General features: G+C 44.1%; 1 protein-coding gene across 1 annotated transcript in view; it reads right to left on the bottom strand.

Moving 5' to 3' along the window:
* LOC120921166 (potassium channel subfamily K member 16-like) overlaps window positions 1-22,096 on the bottom strand; it is a 74,066-nt gene that overhangs the window by 50,919 nt on the left and 1,051 nt on the right. The gene's annotated exons all lie outside the window — the stretch shown is intronic.

The following is a 22,096-nucleotide window of genomic DNA, read 5'->3' as shown; positions in this document are numbered from 1 at the left end:
TGTTTTCCCACTACTGACTATTGATCCTATCCCTAAACTTACGAGATTCACATAGAATTTAGAACAATAGTAACATACATTTACCATTATTACTATACTTGTCATATACTAACTAAATTCATACAAAAAACACATACCATTCTCCATGGCTCACAATTGGGGTCCTCCAGGAACTCTTCCTCTTCCTCCGAGCTTGCCTGCTCTTGTCTGCAGGGAACACTGGAGGATTGGCTGCTGGGAAGCTGGGAGCTACCTCTTGGGGGAAGGGTAGACATGGATGTCCTGGTCTCAATGTGGTCGTCCAGGAACTGCAGCTGACTATAGTACCACAGGGTTGGTTTGTATATGGAGTCAGCTGCAGCCCCAGACCTCATTGAGGCCAGGACTTGGACCCGTTGGGCCCTGTAGGTGCCCCTGATGGAATTGATTTTGCTTTTCACAGTGGCTGTTGTGGCGTTGGGGACCCTTGTTTTCACAAAAACAAGCATGCTCTGTCTAGCTTTCTCCCTGGCATCTTTGTTTTTATTTATTGTGCTTTTGGTTTGCCACAGAACTGGATGTTCCTTCCATTTTTGGATGAATTCTGTCAGGAACTCCGCATCCTTGAAGGCATCCATTCTTTCTGCACATGAAACAGAAGCCAAAACATAATGTAATTAAAGGCACTAGCTTACTTCCCCTAACTAGCCCACAAACTCATTCCCTATTCACTATAATAAAGTCGGAATAAAAAACTTACGTCTCGTCGTTAGGAAAGATCGTGATTTACGCCTTCTTCCACAGACTATGCACGCCGTTTACAAACACGTCCCATCCCTTTTACACTACGCACGCGTGACGCTCCGCACGACACCCCGCCCCTGACGTTCGGTATCGTCCTTTCCACGCCCCTTCTCTGTCGTTTGGTGAGTGAGAAAAGATGGACAACATGGAGGTGTATTCTAGCTCAAGCCAGGAGGCAGGCCAGGCCCAACCACGCCGCAGATTCCGGTGCAGAGCCTCCAATATGAGTTTTCAGGAAATGGTGGAGATGGTCACCATATTGAGGAGGGAGGACTATGATGCCAAGCATGGCCCCTACAGGCATCCCAATAAAGTAAAAGCCCAAATTATGGAGAAGGTCATCCGTAGGCTCCAGCGGAAGTTTGGGAAAACCAGGAGCAGAGAGCACCTGCGCAAAAGGTGGTCGGATTTAAAAAAAAGGGAACCCCACCAACTTTACAGAATTAATAGGGTGATTCGAAGAAGAAGTAAGTTTTTTCCATGTGTATTTAATTATTTTGGTGTGTTCTTTGTGCCATTTTTTTTTTTTTGCCAGGTTGACCATAAAATGAATATTATGAATGTGGACGCATGATGCAGTCGTCGTAGTCGTCGTTCATTCGGTGACTTTCAATAATCCAAGACCATATTAATGAGAAATGGCATCATGCCTAGTTTGCATGTGCAAAGGGGAGTTGAAGCACTGTATCTGAACAAAAATCGTAAATTTATGAATTGTGGGCGAATGAACGACGACTCCTATGACCAATTAGTCGACACAAATATGAAAGTTGTGACATTTTTGGGGCTTAAAAAAAAGGTGTATTCAATTCTGGAATAGATGGAAATGTGTTTCAGCTTATTTTAGAAGAAACGTAAATACCTTGAGATTCACAAAAAGGAGCGTTTGCTACTCCTTTTTTTATTGAACATGTGTACTCAGTAGCACAATTGTTTGTCACAATCACAACCTATGTTGGGTCACACACAGGGGTGAGCAGATCCAGGGGAGACTTGTTTAGCTTACATATCTAAAATTAAAAATTGGGTTAACTGATTTGACATTACTTTGTGAATGGATTAAATACTGGTCTATTTTCTTGATAATTGTTTAAAAATCAACAATAGTGACCTTTTGTTTATCATTTATTAATTTTTGGGTGTCATTTCATGCCGCTCGTAATGGTTGAACCTCATGTTTTCCCTTTCTTCAATCTTGTAGGGCACAATGAAGCAGAAAGGCAGGAGGCACAAGCCAATCAAGCCACACCCCCGAGTAGGGGTGTAACGGATCGTCACCGATCCGTGATCCGAACGGGCCACCCCGTTCGGATCGGCACACCACACGATCCGCGGATCGCTCCGGAGCCTCGGCCGTAGGAAAGTCCCCGGCTTCGGCCTAGCTCCGGAGCTGGCGGCCATCTTGCTCCAGCCCAGTGGAGAGCGTGTGCTTGCCAGTGACCCTTCACAGCATGGGACTGAATTCCCCTGGCTGCTCCGACAGAAGCGAAGCGATGGATGTCACCGACTCACCCGTGATTACACAGTAATCTGTAAGTGTCTGGAAGGGGGAACGGCCAGCCTCTGCTCTGCAGATAAGATAATGTTAGGTGAGGAATCGGGAACAAGTGCACTGTATAGAGAGGTGAGAAACTAAGCCAGCAGTGTGTGTTCAGCTTTTTACTTCCTCTCACTCACTTTCTCCTCTCCCTAACCTGCCTGCTTGGAATGCCGTGCTGGAACAATCACACCGGGCTGTGAGGGGATCATGAGAGTCCTTAGGAGGGGTGGAGAGGGCTTAACCTGTCAGTGTGCTTGTACATCGCTACTGTCTGTGTGTGTGCTACACTGAGACACTTCCCCCACTGTATACACAGCATGTCACAGTACACCGTTCCTTTGCTTCACACACTGTGTATGGCATTGTCCAGGTCCCTGTTTAACCACTTCAGCCTCTGAAGATTTACCCCCCCCCCCCCCCTTCCTGACCAGAGCATTTTTTTGCGATACGGTACTGTGTCGCTCATATATTTAGGCCAATATGTACTCTGATAAATGTTTTTTGGTAAAAAAACAAATAGTTTTTTTGTGAATAGCTGCGTTTAATGGCACCTTACATGCTTGCTAATGTGACAGAACTTCTCTGATATTAATATTTAACTTAATGTGAAAATCGGAGGTGTTCTGTCACATTAGCACGCATGTAAGGTTTGCTGCAGATTTTAAAATGTAACATGTAAACAGTCCGTCAGATTTACATATTCTGTATTTAAGCTCCGTTTTGTGTTGAAAATAACTGAATCTAAAACTCTGTTGGGTGTAACAAGTTTAGTATTTTTTTTTGCTGATCCGAAAAATGATCCGATCCGTGACTCCTGATCCGAGGATCGATCCGATCCGTGAGTTTTCTGATCCGTTACACCCCTACCCCCGAGGGATGTAGAGGAAGAGGAACCTGCCTCAACATCCGGTAAAGTAACATCTACCACATTTTCTGTGAATATAGATATAGGCATACAATCTTTTAACACATGTTTTGGTTCCACATTTCAGGAGGAAATCGGGCTGGTCAGGGACTGGACACGTATAGTGCCCAGCTCCTCATCGGCGAGGTTCTCACCTGCAGGGCCCAAGTCGAGGACATACGTCTGGCCTGCCGTGAAATACGCCACAAAGCAAAGACGCTGGAACGGCAGCTTAAAAATTTTATTAATGTTTTGGGGAGGGTTTAATTGTTTGTGTATTTTCTTTTTTCCTTGAATTTGAAAAAAAAAAAAAAAAAAAAAATAACTAAATTATATTTTGTACTAATCAAAAAAGACCAAAAAAAAAAAAAAAAAATTATATTTTGTACTAATCAAAAAAGACCAAAAAAAAAAAAAAAAAAATTATATTTTGTACTAATCAAAAAAGACCAAAAAAAAAAAAAATTTAATTATATTTTGTACTAATCAAAAAAGACCAAAAAAAAAAAAAAAAAATGATTTGTTGTACTAATCAAAAATAAAAAAGTAACAAATAAATAACATTTTGGACTCCAAACAATTTGTGTGTAGTTATTGGTATCAATGCAGACTCATTCAATTACTCAGGCATATTTGTAGAGTTATTAAGATTTAACACTCATGGGAATTTATGACATCCCAAACACATGGCTGGATGAGAACCTAGGAAAAAGAAACATTACCCCCCAAAACTTACAAATAACTAAAATCAAACAAATAAACACTGTTTCATCAAACAAAAAGTAAATTTAATTATTTAATCAAGATCAGGCATTGCAATGGCCCCCCTCCCCATAAAATAGTCCACATAGGATTGACGCACTGCACGTGCGGTTTGGGGGGCCAAGCCTCTATGGCTAGCCTGATGTCCCGGCTCCGGAGCCACAAGATCAGCCTCATCAGGCAATACCGTCAGGTAAGTTTGAGAATTTCGTTTCAAAAAATTGTGCAAAATGCAACAAGATAGGATGATGTAATTCCACTTGTATTCCGCCAGGTTTATTGCTGTTAAAAACAATCTGAATCGGCTGGCCATGATTCCAAAGGCATTCTCTACCACACGTCTTGCTCTGGCCAGCCGATAATTAAAAACCCTCCTCTCATGGGTGAGGGTGCGTACGGGAAATGGCCTCATGAGGTGGGGACCCAAACCAAAAGCCTCATCTGCTACAAACACGAAGGGCAGACCCTCTTCGTTCTCCTCCGCAGGTGGCAATCCTAGGTCCTCCAACCGAAGCCGTTGGGCGAACTCCGTCTCCGCAAACACACCGCCGTCCGACATCCGGCCATTTTTCCCAACATCCACGTACAAGAACTCGTAATTTGCAGAGACCACCGCCATCAAAACAACGCTGTGGAACCCCTTGTAATTGAAGAAATGGGATCCACTATGGGGTGGGGGCACAATGCGGATGTGCTTGCCATCAATGGCTCCTCCGCAGTTCGGAAAGTTCCAACGCTGGGAGAAGTCCGCTGCCACAGTCTGCCATTCCTGTGGCGTGGTGGGGAACTGGATAGAAAGAAAATAAAAAATACATTAAAACAAAGATTTTGAACAGAATATAGCTAAAATTACAAGGGATCCCACCAACAATTCCACAAAAAAGGTTAGTATTAAAAAATAACATGTGAACAATTAAGCATATTAATCACCACCCTCTGATGTTGAAAAAATATATTTAGGGGGAGTGGGGCTCAAGATGAGTTTCTCACATGAGAAACAACCCCCCAAAAAAAATCTAACTAAGAAAAATAATTATTAGTATGTAGTTCAAAAATCTAGGGGGGGGGGTTTGGACAATGGAGGCCACAAATAAACGGGGATATAGGGACACACAAAATGCAGCACTACAATGGAGGCCACAAATAAACGGGGATATAGGGACACACAAAATGCAGCACTACAATGGAGGCCACAAATAAACGGGGATATAGGGACAGACAAAATGCAGCACTACAATGGAGGCCACAAATAAACGGGGATATAGGGACTATGCTAGGTGGGTTTGGCCACAACATAGAATGATGGACAGGTTGGCTAAATTAAATAAACATGTAGGGCTTTACTAATTGTGTAGAACAGCATACATAGAGACAAAGTGAGCATTCTGAGCATATTAGAACATTTTTTTTTTTTTTTTTTTTTGGGACATAGTTTGACCATTGAAAGAACACCACTTACCTTAACATAGTCCTCCTGAAGAACCTGAATGATGGCCGAACAGGTCTCAGGGATTATGAGGCCCAGAGCCTGGGGGGAGATGCCCGTCGAGAACTTCAAGTCCTGCAGACTTCTCCCTGTTGCAAGGTAGCGCAACGTAGCAACTAGCCTCTGCTCAGCAGTGATGGCTTCCCGCATAACGGTGTCCTGCCTGGTGATATATGGCGACACCAAAGCCAAAAGCTGCTGAAATACGGGGTCAGACATCCTAAGAAAATTCCTGAAATCATCAGGGTTATTTTCTCGGATCTCCCGCAGCAGAGGCATATGAGAGAACTGGTCCCTGCGTAGCAACCAGTTCTTGGTCCACAACCTCCTCCTCACCCTGTTCATGGACCGTCGCTGGGATGCAGCACACATCCTAACAACAAGCACAGCACGATCTCGGCGACGAGTTCGTACCCGCAACATGGCTAGAAAACGGTCGTCAAATCAGATCAGACTAAAAATTACGCCCTGAAGTAAAGAATGGCCTTTGAAGAACGACCTGCTAAACAGCACCGTGCACACAAAACGTAATGCCTAAACAAATACGTCCTTAGTACAAGCACTGTATCACAGATCCGACAACAAATAGACAAACTGTACGACAGAAAACGAAATTTAAAGCACAGTCACTGAAAATCACGAATCGTATCTCACCAAACTTTTACTAACACGCAGCAACACGATATCAGCAAAAGAGGCCGTCTTCCGCATGGAAACGACCCTTTATAGTGACGTCGTGCGTGATTGACGGAACTGCGCTGTGCTAGAGCGTTGTGAAAAAGCGATGGTGTGTATGCTACGTCGTTGTTCAAATTGAAGTTTGAAAAATGACGTTTTTTTAAAGCACATAAAGCGTCGCATTTTTCCATCGCAGAAAGCGATGGTGTGTACGCGGCATTATAGAAACCACCAGCTTTTGAACAGGCTATCTCAAAGTTGAAATATGTTTAAAGCAGCAATTGTTCAAATACAGGAAGGGCAGATCCTGGAAGCACTAGTTTTCTCACGGGCAAGCTGTTGAAAGACAGATCAGTAACTTTCCTCCCTCTAAAATTTACATTTCACCCTATAAAGCATCTAAGATAGCCATATTCCATTGCCTGAACCCTTAGGTGCCTACACATACCCTTTTCTTATAGGCTATCTGATAGTCAAATCATGGCTTTTGCTGAGAAAGCTGAATGCTAGCCCAACCCTTCCGATGTTTTTTTTGAAGTGATGGACAGTCTCCATTTCCAAAAGGCCTTTGCAGGTGGTGGAAAACGGGAGCCCAGCTGTCAGGAACTACAACCCCTCCTGGTGGCACTGTAGTCTTGGTACTTGAATGGTGTAGTTCGAAGGTCCATCGCAGTCTTCCTGAATTCAGCAGGTCTAACGACTAGTCACCACCTGATGTTGGCTGCTGTGAGGCTATTTAGTCCCACCACTGGAGTTACATAACATCTTAGTATTTTACCTGTGTGGCTGGTTATTCTGCCTTTGACAACTTTGACAAAACATATTTGCATATCACAGTGCGCTCAAGTTTCAGAGTTCTTAAAGCATTTGTGAAAATATAAATATCTGAAGTTACCATCTAGCAATTTAATCGAAAAGGGGAGAGTATTGCCTCTATTAGAATAGTAGTAAAAGTAATTAAATGTGCCAACATCCCATTTGATGTATAAGCGGTGAGACCCGATTATAAGGATACCATTAGCTGCTTGAGGCCAATTGGCATCAGTACTCATAGGTCAGAGGGGGAAGGGAAAGGAGGGGGATTTTGGTTGGGACTTTCACGGCACTGATAGGAAACCAGATTAGTATAAAATAACAATATTTATTTACATAAAACAATTACAGTATAAAAACATTTAGGGACAGGCCCCACATTTCACATCAGATAACAGAACCAACTGTGTCTAGTGAGAGGAGCCAATGACCTTGACCGGTTTCGCGGTGGTACCGCTTCTTCAGGAGGGTCTAAAGGATATTTGTAGAATATATAATGAACAAGCAAGAAATACAAGGTATATAGACATGTCATTAAAAGCACAACAGTGTATTGCTTGAGGGAGCAAAACTCACCTAGGTTGGTCACAGCGATCAAGCACAGGGCCTGGTTATTGCCTTCTTTGGCGCATGGAGGGGGATCATTTTAGAACGGACTCTAATGAGGTGAAAGGTATAATCATTACATTTGTAAGTAAGAGGTAAGTCTGTTGGGTTGGACACCAAGTGATGAGTGAAGGGAAGTGGCGTGGGATGTGGTGAGGGAAAGGCTGAGAGTAAAGGAGTGTGAAAAAGGGCGAAATGAATGAAAAAGGATTGTGTGTGTGTGTGTGTGTGTGCTATGGGAGGTGAAAAGGAATATGGGGTTAAGGAGAAAAGGACATATAGGAGAGAAAGGGGAAAGAAGAAAAGAAAAGAAGGGGAAAGTAAAAAGTGTGGAAAGAAGGGAGAGAGAGGAGAAGAGGGGGGAGGGGGAAGAAGAAAGAAGGGGGAATGGATGAGAAGGAAAGGGGATAAGGGGAAAAGAAGAAGAAAGAAAAGAAGAGAGAGAAGAAAGAAGGGAGGGGGGAGAAGAGATGGAAAGGGGCGGGGGGAGGGGGAAAAGGAAAGGGCAAGGTACGGAGTGGGACCAGGGAAGGGGGGGGGGGGGAACAATTAGAAAAGAGTGAAGGATGGTATGGGGAATGGTGGACAGTTGAGAGAAAAAGAGAGAAAAAAAAAGGGGAAACAGAAACAACAGAAATTGAGAAAGGACAGAGAAAGAGGGAATGATATGGAAGAATTGGGGATAGAAAGGAGAAGGAAAGAGAAAAAAAGCCTGAAATGAAAAGGGAGGGGATGGATCAAGCAGGGGGATGTAGGGGAAGGGAAGGGGACCGGGGGCCAGGGAAGAGGGAAGGGAACCAATTGACAAGGAAAGGGGAGTGAAGGGAAAGGAAGAAGAGGAGGGGGGGGGGGTTTATTGGAAGGGGACAGTGAGAGGGTGGGGAAGGGAGGTAGGGAGGGAGAAAAGAAGGGGGGAAGGGGGGAGAAAAAAGGGGAGTGAGGATAGGGAGGGGGGGCTTATATGCTTATATTATTTGTCCATCTTGTGAGTTGCCATTCTGCTTTTAATTTAAATTATTTTTGAGATTTTAATGAGAGGGTTTACATTGATTTTAACATGACCAGACAGACAGATTGATACCTGATTGCTATGATGTAGGGTGGCCATAGACGAGTAGACAGCTCCCAAAGAATGAAGGGTGTTTTTGGAACATTGGGGCCACCCATGATTTTCAGCTGATAGTGACAGAACCTCATGATTTGTACTATGCCCATGTATTCTTCCACATAGCATTGTGCCTGCTAGCAATGAGCTTTAGAAGTCTGAAAACCTCCCTGTAAGTTCATGAGGCATTTGCAAGCATCGCCCTAGATCACAAACACCTTGATTATACACCGTAAAAAAACAAAACATGCCTCGCTATAATTATCTTTGTACCCCATTAAATACCAATGCATGGGCTGTAAAGAAGACACAAGATATGCATTTTTTCTGTTGCTGATACGTTTGCATGCAAATCTTTGACCCAAAAATCCTGTATGTGCCAAAACCCAACCAGGAAAATGTTTGCTTATATTCAAATGCTTTCAGAGATGTGTATACAAAGCCAGATGTTAAACTTTTAAGCTGAAGTACAGGCAAACAAGTAATAATCTTTAAACCTATCTACAGATTAATTACAAAAATCATCAAATGTATTAGTAACTGGCAAAAATATATTATTCTGTTCTGAAATTACTGTACTACTACTGTAATTACCTGTGCTGTAGCACCTAGGCTGAGTGAGGGAGGTTTAGTACTCTAGGCCAATCAATTATTGTTGCATTTCACAGTGCTGTCCATCTAGCGCTGGCAGATTGCTGACAGGAAGAGAGAAAAAAAGGATGGACTCCTGCTTCTTAACCACTTAAGGACCGGACCAATATGCTGCCTAAAGACCCAAGGTGTTTTTACAGTTCGGGACTGCGTCGCTTTAACAGACAATTGCGCGGTCGTGCAACGTGGCTCCCAAACAAAATTGGCGTCCTTTTTTCCCCCACAAATAGCGCTTTCTTTTGGTGGTATTTGATCACCTCTGCGGTTTTTATTTTTTGCACTATAAACAAAAATAGAGCGACAATTTTGAAAAAAATGCAATGTTTTTACTTTTTGCTATAATAAATATCCCCCAAAAACATATATAAAAAAAAAATTTCCCTCAGTTTAGGCCGATACGTATTCTTCTACCTATTTTTGGTAAAAAAAAATCGCAATAAGCGTTTATCGATTGGTTTGCGCACAATTTATAGCGTTTACAAAATAGGGGATAGTTTTATTGCATTTTTATTAATTATTATTTTTTTACTACTAATGGCGGCGATCAGCGATTTTTTTCGTGACTGCGACATTATGGCGGACACTTCGGACAATTTTGACACATTTTTGGGACCATTGTCATTTTCACAGCAAAAAATGCATTTAAATTGCATTCTTTATTGTGAAAATGACAGTTGCAGTTTGGGAGTTAACCACAGGTGGCGCTGTAGGATTTAGTGTACACTTAGTGTGTGTTTACAACTGTAGGGGGGTGTGGCTGTAGGAATGACGTCATCGATCGAGTCTCCCCTATAAAGGGGATCACTCGATCGATGCAGCACCATAGTGAAGCACGGGGAAGCCGTGTTTACATACGTCTCTCCCCGTTCTTCAGCTCCGGGGAGCGATCGTGACGGAGCGGCTATAAACAAATAGCCGCGCCGTCGTCCCGGATCGCTCCCCGAGGGAACCCGACCGCCGCGTGTAGCGGGGGGGGGTCCCGATCGGACCCCCCACCCGCTAGAAGGCAGGGACGTACAGGTACGCCAATGTGCCTGTACGTGCCATTCTGCCGACGTATATGTACATGCGGCGGTCGGGAAGGGGTTACACCCCTTAATGATGAGCTTTGACTCTCAGCAAGACCTTGGTCTCTGTGCTGTGAGCATGCTCTGAAGCACAATCTCAGCACAGAGACTGAGCTCTTGTTGAGAGCCCTGGATCTTGTACCAACGACTTGGAATCACGAGGCCTGGTTCCAGACCACCTGATTACTGTCATAGCCTCTGCTGTCATAAATGGTGGTAGGTTATTGTAATAGCAAGAAATATACAGCTAAATGTTTCAAAAAATGTCTGCTGTGCATTCATGCTCACTGGGACCTCCTGTCATGACAGGGTTCATCTCTGCAACAGTCAACACACTGTGGTCTATAGGCTGTTCTGTAGTCCCTTGTCCTGGCACAGCAGCAATAGTGTCCACCTCAATTTTACACAACATAATCTTGTAAGCAGGGCTGATCCTAGGGTCACAGGCGCCTGGGTGCAGAAATATTTCTGGCGCCCCCCCACATGGGCGTCGTTACGTTACTAACTCCTGCCCTTTACAAATGTTTCTATGGCAACGACTCAGCCACAGAGATGCTCCCCACAAAGTCTTCATTAACCTGGGATCCTTACATGATCGCTTAACAATAAACAAAATACAGGAAGAGGACACAGAGAGGGCTTCTGTTAGAGAGTCTTTTAGATGTTTGGCGCCCCCACCTCTGCAGGCGCCTGGGTGCAATGCACCCTGTGCACCCTGCCTAGGATCGGCCCTGCTTGTAAGGCATAGTCCCTTCATTAAATATTGTTCTCCCCTGTGCCACTCTTCCCAGTCTGTTTTTAAAGGGATTGTAAAGTCTCATGGTTTTTCACCTTGATGCATTAGGTGAAAAACCTTCTTTGCTGTAGATGCCCCCAGAGCCCCCCCCCCCTCCCCTTTCCTTACCTGAGCCCATCCGTTCTAGCCATGTGCACAAGCCCAGTGGGTCCAACTGCTGTCTCTGTCCTCATTGGATAGATTGATAGCAGCAGGAGCCATTGGCTCTCGCTACTGTCAATTAAAGGATCACTAAATAAAGGATTTTTTTTTTAGCTAAATAGCTTCCTTTACCTTACTGCAGTCCTGGTTTCATGTCCTCATTGTTCGTTTTTGCTTTGAAGTTGCTGTAATTCTGCTCTGATCTCCACACTTCCTGCTTGTCTGGCTCCTTATGAAAAATCTCATGGCAGCTTTTCACTGTGGTTCAAGCTGTGTGTCTAAAACTCCTCAGAACCAATCAGATTCATTTTAAAAACAAAACACTGCCCTGGATTTGTTTGTTTTTGTTCTGTGGGTCTCTCTACTTCACAGAAACATGAAACCAGTTTAAAAAACGAAAGTGAAACTAGAGGCACATTATATGATTGATTTTTATCTATTTTTAATCATTTTTAAAAGGAATCAGTTAACTTTTATGTCTCTATACCCTGTAAACAGTCATTTCAGCAAAGAAAAAATTTCCTTTAGTGACCCTTTAAATCCAGTGAACTGGGAGCAGGGGGCGGGACCAAGTCCCACTGTCTGTGTCAGTACACGCAGCAGCAAGACTCAGGAGCGTGCCTGCACGAGTGCCCCCATGGAAAGCAGCTCTCTGTGGGGAGATCCTCTAAAGAGGAGGAGTGCCGTCAGGGCACCCCAGAAGAGGAGAACTGGGGCTGCTCTGTGTAAAACCCTTACACAGAGCAGGTAAGTATAACATGTTGGTTAAATTTTTTTTTTTATAAAAATAACATTTACAACCCCTTTAATATCACCTTGCATTAACTCATCTACAGACGCCGTGCACTGGCAGTGTTTCACTCCCAACACAGAATCTTGCATTTTCAGGCTGAGTAGGGTCTATTAACCCACTATTCACTTGAACATTTTTAACCTCATTAGTAAGCAAAACATCTATACTCAGTTTTACCCCATACTTCCCTGCTACGCACAAAACTGCATGAAGATAAGTTCTCAGTCTTGCTGCGTGTTCCGCATTAACCCATGTGTTAGTGGGAGTAGGGTGTGGCGGAACTCGCACGTACTGATCTTATAAACAAGTTAACGTTTATTCCCGGAGAGACGGTTGTAGGAAAAATATTTACAACAGCAAGGCAAGTAGTTTCACTCCAAGCATGGAGGCACAGATACACAGCACAGTCACTTCTGATATAAGTATAGGTACTTATATCAGTACAGTATAAACCCAAGCACACATTGGGGGTTATTTACGAAAGGCAAATCCACTTTGCACTACAAGTGCAAAGTGCACTTGAAATTGCACTGAAAGTGCACTTAGAAGTGCAGTCGCTGTAGAGCCGAGGGGGGCATGCAAAGAATATAAAAAACAGCTACGGATATTCAGGACCACCTTCCATCAGTTGCCCAACCCACACACCCTAAAATGTATTATTGTTATTGATTTAAAGAATTTTATTTACAGTCTTGCTGTCCCTGTCCACATCATCTTTGCTCGACCTGGGCAGTGACACCTAATGAGGAAAACATAACCCAAACAACTTTTCATGTTAATAACTGAAAAAATAAAAAATTCTCTTCCAATATAACATAAAAATATTTAGGGGGGGGGGGGGATAGGTGAAGCTGTGTTTGGCTGGCAGCACTATCAAAGGCCAATTCCTCCTTTGTGTCAGGAACAAGTGACATGTTCATTGGTTTTCTTCTGAAACCTTGCTTCCAGTGTGATGGATGCCTGTTAAAGCCAATGGGCCAAATCCTCAAAGGAGATACGCAGGCGGAACTGCTGTTCAGCCTGCGTATCCCTGTGCCTATCTTTGGAACTGATCCACAGAAGGATTTTTCCAAAGATAGGCAGCAGATCTGACATCTGTAAGACACTTACACTGTCAGATCTTAAGATGCAGTACCGCATCCGCCGCTGGGGGCATTTCGAGTCGAAATGCCGCTTTGCGTATGCAAATGAGTACTTAGGCAGATCCACAAAGCTTTTTAGCTTTGTGTTTTCTGCGTAAGTTACGTTTTGCATACGTAAAATTAGTTCTGCTTTTACAAAGTGTAAACTAGTAACACCTTGTAAAAACAGACCTTTTTTTCGATCGCCGCGATTTTTTTTAAATTTTGAATTTTTTTTCCCGGCGTGTAACTTTTTTTTTACCCGACGCAACTTTATTGTCCCGTCGCAATCCACAAAGCCCGACGTAACGTAATTTTTCGCGATGCACGTCGGGAAAATGACGTCACACGCATGCGCAGTACGGCCGGCGCGGGAGCGCGTCTCATTTAAATTGTAATCGCCCCCCGGAGAGGAGGACCGCCTTGCAACGGAGGAACTTAAGTTACACAGCCTGAAATTTCTAGGTAAGTGCTTTGTGGATCGGGCACTTAGGTAGAAATTTTAAGGCCGTGTAACTTAACTCGGAAAAGTTAAGTTACGCTAGTTTTCTGAGGATTTGGCCCAATATGTGTGAAACCAGGTCCACCTCCTTTGAACAGTAGAGTGGTAGAGAGCATTTTTGAATGAGGCGTTTCCCCTTCACCTATGCCTACAGGCCAGTAGATCCAGCCACCATCTATACCAGGGGTGGCGAACACGCGGCTCTCGAGCCGCATGCGGCTCCCGGCCAAAATTAATGCGGCTCTTTGCCTCTTATCATTATGTTGTATACTGTGGCTCTTTGACAGCAGAGCCACCGCCGCGATCCGCGGCGGCAGACGAGGCGGGCGAACAAGCGGCAATGCGATCATTCCTGGGGTGGATGGTGGGCAGGCTCAGGCTGCCTGCGTCCAATAGCAGGCTGCCTGGCTCACAGGCTCCACCTAAAATCGGCGATGGCGGCCCCAGTGCATGGCGGGAGTTGTAGTTCTCCCACAGAGCACAGGCACACAGACTTCAACTTGGCAGTATGGTGCCTGTGCTCTGCAGAGAGACTACAACTCCCAGATTGCACTGCAGGGCAGACGTAAGAGAGAGCGGGAGAGATAGAAGTTCAAGTTGCTTCTCCCTCAGAGTCCTGCTGCCTTTAGTCGTGGAGGAGGACCAAGTCACCAAGCAGGTGAGGAGCAGAAGGTGGTCTATTATATATATATGGTGAGGAGCAGAAGGTGGTCTATTATATATATATGGTGAGGAGCAGAAGGTGGTCTATTATATATATATATATATATATATATATATATATATGTTTAATATATTATTGTTAAAATTATATGCTTTTGTGTGAGTGTTTGTCTGTTTTGGCAGGTCACTGCGTGGTGTGGCTCTCTGACTCTCACAGTTTAAAATTTTGGCTCTTTTTGTCGAACTTGTTCGCCACCCCTGATCTATACTCTAGAGTGGGGTGTTTTGCACTGTCTCTTGGATGGTGGAATAGATCCACATTATATTCTCCCCTTGGATCAGGGATGGGTGGAACGCCCCCTTGAAGCCACAACAAATTTCCTTCTCTTTATCACCAGCCAGTGGCGTAACTAGAATTCAGCGGCTGCAGGAGGAAAATGAAGGCATCGGTTGCTCTATGTCTGATTCTCAATCTTTTTCCAGTCAGGGCACCCTTGAAGTATACCCCTAGGTGAATGGGGCTATACTGCAAACCCCCCTGCAACTGTGTGCATTGCATGCAGTTGCAGCATAGAGATGATGCATTTAAGGGGTTAAAACAGGCGGTCAGTAGGCAAGATATTGCCTCTTTACCGGCTGTCAAATGCCTCTGAAAAGCGATCTGAGCATGGATCGCTTTTTGGAGGAACAGCCTTTTTTTGCTGGTACAATGAACAAAAAATAAATAAACAAATAGGTTCTGATTGTACACATATAGGGGGGTCAGGATTAAAAACACATACATAAAATGTGCATACATACATGTAAACACAAACACATATAAAAACACACACACATATATATAAATGCACATATGCATGCACATATAAACTAGTGGCGACTGGTGCTCAAAATTTTTAAGGGGGTGTAAGCAAACTGAAAAATTCTTAAAAAAACATAATTTTCTGCCACTGTGCCCTTCATTTACAGCCACCCTGCCCATCAAAAGCTGCCACTGTGCCCATCAAATGCTGCCACTGTGACCATCAAAAGCTGCCACTGTGTCCATCAAAAGCTGCCACTGTGCCATCAAACACCACCACTGTTCCCATCAAATGCTGCCACTGTGCCCATCAAATGCTGCCACTGTGCCCATCAAACTCTGCCACTGTGCCAAACACAGTTTTAAAAAAACATAATGCTGCCACTGTGCCCATCAAACGCTGCCACTGTGCCCATCAAACTCTGCCACTGTGCCAAACACAGTCTTAAAAAAACATAATTTTCTGCCACTGTGCCCTTCATTTACAGCCACCCTGCCCATCAAAAGCTGCCACTGTGCCCATCAAATGCTGCCACTGTGTCCATCAAAAGCTGCCACTGTGTCCATCAAAAGCTGCCACTGTGCCATCAAACACCACCACTGTTCCCATCAAATGCTGCCACTGTGCCCATCAAATGCTGCCACTGTGCCCATCAAACTCTGCCACTGTACCCAAATGCTGTCACTGTGCCCATTTAAATGTCGCCACTGTGCCATCAAATGCTGCCACTGTGCTCATCAAATGCTGCCACTGGGTCCATTAAATGCCGCCAGTGTGCCCATCAAATGCCGGTGTGCCCATTAAATGCTGCCATGCTGCAACTGTGCCATTGAATGCCATCACTGTGAATCCCCCTGCCCGCTTGGCCGGCACTTACCCTGTCTCGTGGGGAAGCAGGTGACCAACACAAGCGGGGTCCTCCAAATTTCAAAGACAATCAGTGCAGAATAAATAAAAAAATCTGAATTACACACCCGCCGCTCCTACTAGCTTAGGGGGGGTGTAATTTTTTTCCATTATCTGTGATCCTTTCTGATGATTATGCCTCTTCTGCCTTGGCTCAAGCCCCGGCCTGTATCATCTGATCACAGAGGTGGAGGGCTGGATTAGCATTCAGATTGAAGAGAGTGATTTTTCCCTGCATGGAATCCTGCTAATCACTGTGCACTAATTAAGGACATATTAGTAATTCACAGTTTATGGAGTGTTCTCCCTGATTAGTTTTCTTTGTACGTTTTATCACCTTTTAATATTAGCGCATCTATATTTTATATGTTTCACTGTTTGGATTTGGTATCACTCAAGATAGCAGCTATATTATTTGGTTTTTTATTTAGGTGCACGTGGAATTGATTATTTAATTAGCACTGTAGTATATTTTTCACATCAAGCCCCGGCCTGTTGCCTGCCTGCTTATCTCCTTGCCTTCCCACTGGCGGAGTGATCTTCCTCCACTCCCCACCCAGTAGTAGCCGGGGCCCAGAGAGTGAGACTTGACAGGCTGTGTGGCGGGCGGTGGCGGCAACAGGCAGAGAGTCGCTGATTTCCATCATTACTAGTAAAAAAAAAATATGTCCCCGGATTTCCTTTTAAAGATCTGGTCACCTTAAAGTGGTAGTAAACTCTGTACTACCATTTTAACCTACAGGTGAGCCTATAATAAGGCTTACCTGTAGGTATAAAGAATATCTACAGGTTTAGGAGATATTCCCCCCGCAATGCGCCACTGACTGCAGCAGAGCATGCGCAGCGGGGATCCTCGGCTAAAGGGCCGGCAGGCGCCGGACCTTGCCGGAGAGAAGTCTCCCGCGTGCATGCGCGGGAGTTATGATATCGCCGCTCCAGCCAATCACAGCGCTGGAGCGGCGATACCCAGAAGACACGCCGAGGAAAGATGACATCTCCCTCGGCGTGGACCAGGTAAGTTCCTCTCACCTTGTTCCAAGGTAAGTATTTCATAATCAGCTAGTATGCGGTGCATACTAACTGATTATGGCTTTTGCTTTTCAGGTTTAAAAAAAAAAAATTACAGGGGGTATACAACCGCTTTAACATTCATACATATGCACACACACGCATACATACATGCGCACACACACACACACACACACACACACACACACACACATACATAAGCACACACACATACATACATACATATACACACATACACACACACATACATACATACATACACACATATACACACATACATACATACATATACACACATACATACATACATATACACACACACACACATACATACATACACACACACACACACACACACACACACACATAAACACACATACAGTAGATAGATAGTCATAAAAAAACGGCAGACATTTACCTTGGCTCTTCCTGCCGGGTACTGCACTCTAGGGGGAGACAAAGAGCACACACTACTTTCATGTGACAAGCTCCTTCCCTGCACAGTTCGGCTGACGATCGAGGAGCTCATGTCAGCCGCCCCTGCCACTCAACTGCCTTTCCTTCTATCGAAGAGTACAGGGGGCCCTTAAGCCCTTAAGGGCCCCCTGCAGAAAGGGGCTTGGTCGCCATGGCGATCTCAGCGACCCCTATAATTCCGCCACTGGCATAATGTGCTAGTATGCATCACATACTAGCACATTATGAAATACTTACCTTAGAATGAAGCCCTGCACGGTCGTGCTGTGAGCTCTGACAGACGCCTCCATCTTCACCGAGTCTTCTTTCCAAGTTTCTCATCCTGCGGCCATCTGATTGCCCGTGTCGTGATTGCGTCACTTCCTGCATATGCCCAGGAGTCATGGACCGCGGCACAGAGCTCTGAAGGGATGGCGCGGGTATACTGTCCCTTCAGAGCGCATTGCGCCAGTGACATCACTGTCTGCATGAAGTGTGAATATCTCCTAAACCATGACGATTTAAGAGATTTTCTTAGTACCTACAGGTAAGCGTTATTATAGGCTTACCCGTAGGTACAATTTTACAGAATGGGTTTACATCGTCTTTAAACTTGGTTAACGTGGGTTAGGTAGATTGAAGAATTAATTTAACTGGAGCTGCCCTGCGGTTAATGTCCCCTGTATAAAGTTCAATAAAAACCCAGCACATCTCTCTTTTTTCACTCCCCCCCCCCCCCCGCCTACACACCCCCCCACCCTCTTCCTCATTTTGCAAGAGTTTCCATTCTCAAAACAAGCTTGTTTTCTGTACATGTATCTGATTTTCTTGAGCAAGTTGTTGCTGTGTGAAATGTGTACTTCTTCGGGAGGTCCAGCTGGTGGCGCTCTGTGTCCAGCTTAACATTCTAGTTTGTTCTATGTGTCTGCATCCAGCAGCAAAAAGTATCAAGTACAGTACATGAATTGGAAATGGTTCGTTTGTTTCTCACTTGCCATTATGTATCGACCATTGAATATCGACCATTGACCGTTGTTTTGAGCATATATTGACCAAGCTTTTGTAAGGGTTTGAAATTACCATACCCAATAATTACGGTAATGTGTTTAAATTAAATGATAAAAGCCACATTTTTGTGAGACCACGATGTAGTATCATACATGTTCAGAGTAGCCTGTCCTGTACACATAGATAAGGTAAGATGATAATTTGGCAGAATGCCCAGAAATGGCTGTGGCTTATCAGTTTAAAGAAGGACTTATGACATATTTGAAGAGAATGCACAGGCCAAGTATGAACACTGATATTTCTTATATATTTTTATATTACTATAGACAAAATGTTTTTTTTTTTTTGCATTAAATTGAGCACAACCTTTCTGTAAGGTTTACAAAATGTTTGACCCATTGATGGAACGTGTAGTCCCCAAAGGGTAGGTGGAAATCAACCTGGGGTATGAAGCAAATGGAAAGTCCCAGGGTAGTAAGCATGGGCATCCGCTCCATAGGGCAAGGGGGGGGGCAAGAGTCTAACGGTTGTGGGCTGTCTGAGCAGTCTCGGCCCGGATGTCACACAGGCACAGCGAGCAGAGTGAAGCCGCCTCCCCCTGTTAATGTGTACACAGGGGGAGGGAACCTGCTGTGCCTGTGCCGCGCTGATGGCTGATCTGGGGTACTGAATGGGATGAGGGGAGGGGGGTCCGTCTGTGCTGAATGGAGGGGTCTGGGTGGAATGGGGGGGTCTGTGCTGAATGGGGGGTCCATCTGTGCTGAATGGAGGGGTCTGTGCTGAAGGGGGGTCTGTACATTCTATAGGCTATATTTATATGGGCATGGAGTGAAGCTGAATTATCTCAAGAGCTATTTCACACTGCCAGCTGACCGCGTTATCGGTAAAGCGCCACTAAAAAGCAGCGCTTTACCATAGTTTTAGCTGCGCTATTCAGCCACTAGCGGGGCGCTTTTAACCCCCGTTAGCGTTTTAAGAAAGGGTTAACTGCGACTGTGTATCACCGCTGCCAAAGCGCCCCCCCTCTGAAAAAACAGACGTGGTTACTCAACAGACGTGGTTACTCAGCTAAGCCAATGAAGACTTTGTACCCATTCCATGACAGTGACCACACTAAATAAAAGTGGCCATTGAAGAGTCTACTGGAAGAGGTCCAAGGCTGGGTGTCCCTTTCTAGCAGTGCCGGAGCCTGCACCCGGAGCCATTAGGATCGGCTTGGGATGCCAACATCAAAGGCTCCCTGGACAAGTGTCCTTATATTAAAAGTCAGCAGCTACAGTATTTGTAGCTGCTGACGTTTCATTTATTTTCCCCCAGGCTGAAACGCCTCTTTAAAGTGGTTGTAAACCCTTTACAACCACGTTAACCTACAGGTAAGCCTAGATTAAAGGGGTTGTAAAGGAAACATTTTTTTTTTCATAATAAGCATCCTTTACCTGCAGACGTTCCTCTTTTCACTTCCTCATTGTTCGTTTTTGCTCAGAAGTTGCTCTATTTCTTCTCTGTTCTGTTCACTTCCTGCTTGTCTGATTGTTACTGACCACCGTGACGGGAGGGTTTACTGCGGTGGTCAGTAACGTGCTCACCCCCTCCTGGGAACTACATCTGTGCGGCAGGACTCTCTCTACGTGTTAGAGACTTTAAGGAGGTGTGATATACTGGGCGTGCCGCAATGCATACTGGGAAATGTAGTTCTTACATGAACGAATGCAATGCAAACCAGGAAGTGAATGAGAGAACAGAAACTAGAATGCCGGAGGTGATATAGATGAAGGAATTTAATAGGTATTTACTTGTTTTTTAACAGAATCATTACACTATTCTGTCTGTCTACCTTGCAGACATCAATTTTAGGCAACATTTTTTTTTCCTTTAGTGACCCTTTAAGGCTTACCTGTAGGTGCAAGAAATATCTCCCAAACCTAAAAGGTTTAGGAGATATTTGCAAAAAATTGCGGCCCCGATGTCTATGGTACATGCGCCGTAGACATCGGGAGCAGGCGCACTGAGCTTGCCGCTACTAACGGCATCATGCCGTTAGTGGCGGCTCCAGCGCATCATCGCTGCTCCGGCCAGTCACAGCGCCGGAGCAGCGATACCCGGAAGTCACTCCGAGTATCGTGGCGTCGGAGGAGGAGGCAAACGAGGGCCGCTGCAGGGTAAGTAATGCTATGCATACTAGCTCATTATGCCTTTGTCTTGCAGGTCGTCTTTTTTTTTTTTTGGATGAGAGGTTTTACTTCCTCTTTAAAGTGTGTTTCCACTTCTGCAAGCAAATTGGAATAACACTTACTTTACTGTATATTTGTTACATGTCCCTATTCACATAGCAAAACTCAAAAAAGTAACTAAACGTTGCAGCTTGCCTTTTTAACATTATCTCTTATGGACCCTCCAGCAAGGAAACATTCTACTTACTTTTTTGTTTATGAGAAGACTGGGAAGCTATGTTTGCCATAATCTGTGCAATGCAAGTAGATCTTCATTATCAATTGTAACTAGATTTGAACGCTGTCTATCCTAGCAAAGGGTTAAAGGTGTAGAGGCTTGGCTTCTTGCTTTATATGTTACAGGAGCAGAACTGTTATGTCCCGTACACACGATCACTTTTTGTGATGAAATAAAATGACATTTTTAAAAATGTAATTTAAAATGATCGTGTGTGGGCAAAACATAGTTTTTTGTCTTCTGAAAAACGACAAAAAAAAAAACATGCTTCAATTTTTTATGTCATTTTTTAAAATGACTTTTTTTTAAATGTCATTTTTTGTGTCATAAAAAATGATCGTGTGTGGGCAAAAACGACGTTTTAAACCCGCACATGCCCAGAAGCAAGTTATGAGACGGGAGGTAAAACTACCATTCATAATGGAGTAAGCACATTCATCACGCTGTAACAGACAAAAAAGCACGAATCGTCTTTTACTAACAAGTAACCAGCTAAAAGCAGCCTCAAGGCGAATAGAACTTCCCCTTTAGAGTGCCGGCGCTTTGTTCATAATTTTTCAAAAACGATGGTGTGTGGGCAACATCATTTTTAATGATGAAGTTGAAAAAATTTTGTTTTTTTTCATGATGAAAATTTCATTTTTTTCCAAGACAAAAAGTGATCGTGTGTACGGGGCATTAAGGTTCACTCAAACATTGCTCAAAAAACCTTGCAGTCAGCCATGACACCTTCTCAGAAACATCTAAAAGGTAAGAAATATATATATATAAAAATAAGCATGCTGGGTGAATGGGAATAATTAACAAATATAAAATCAAAAAGTCAGGTTTCCTCAAATTTGACAGCAAAAATGGAAATACGCTTTAAAGGGACACCAAAGGTTCCCGTCTAAAAAAAAAAAAATAACAAACATGTTATACTTACCTCCACTGTGCAGCTCGTTTTGCACACAGTGGCCCGATTCTGGTCTTCTGTGGTCTTGGCTCCTCCCTGCAAGAACTAACCCACTTCATGGCAGCTCTCTCCCATGGGGG

The sequence above is a fragment of the Rana temporaria genome, chromosome 13 (genome assembly GCF_905171775.1).
Source record: "Rana temporaria chromosome 13, aRanTem1.1, whole genome shotgun sequence".
NCBI classification, from domain to species: Eukaryota; Metazoa; Chordata; class Amphibia; order Anura; family Ranidae; genus Rana; species Rana temporaria.
The sequence above is the reverse complement of the archived record's forward strand: the minus strand, read 5'-3'. Positions and strand labels throughout refer to the sequence as shown.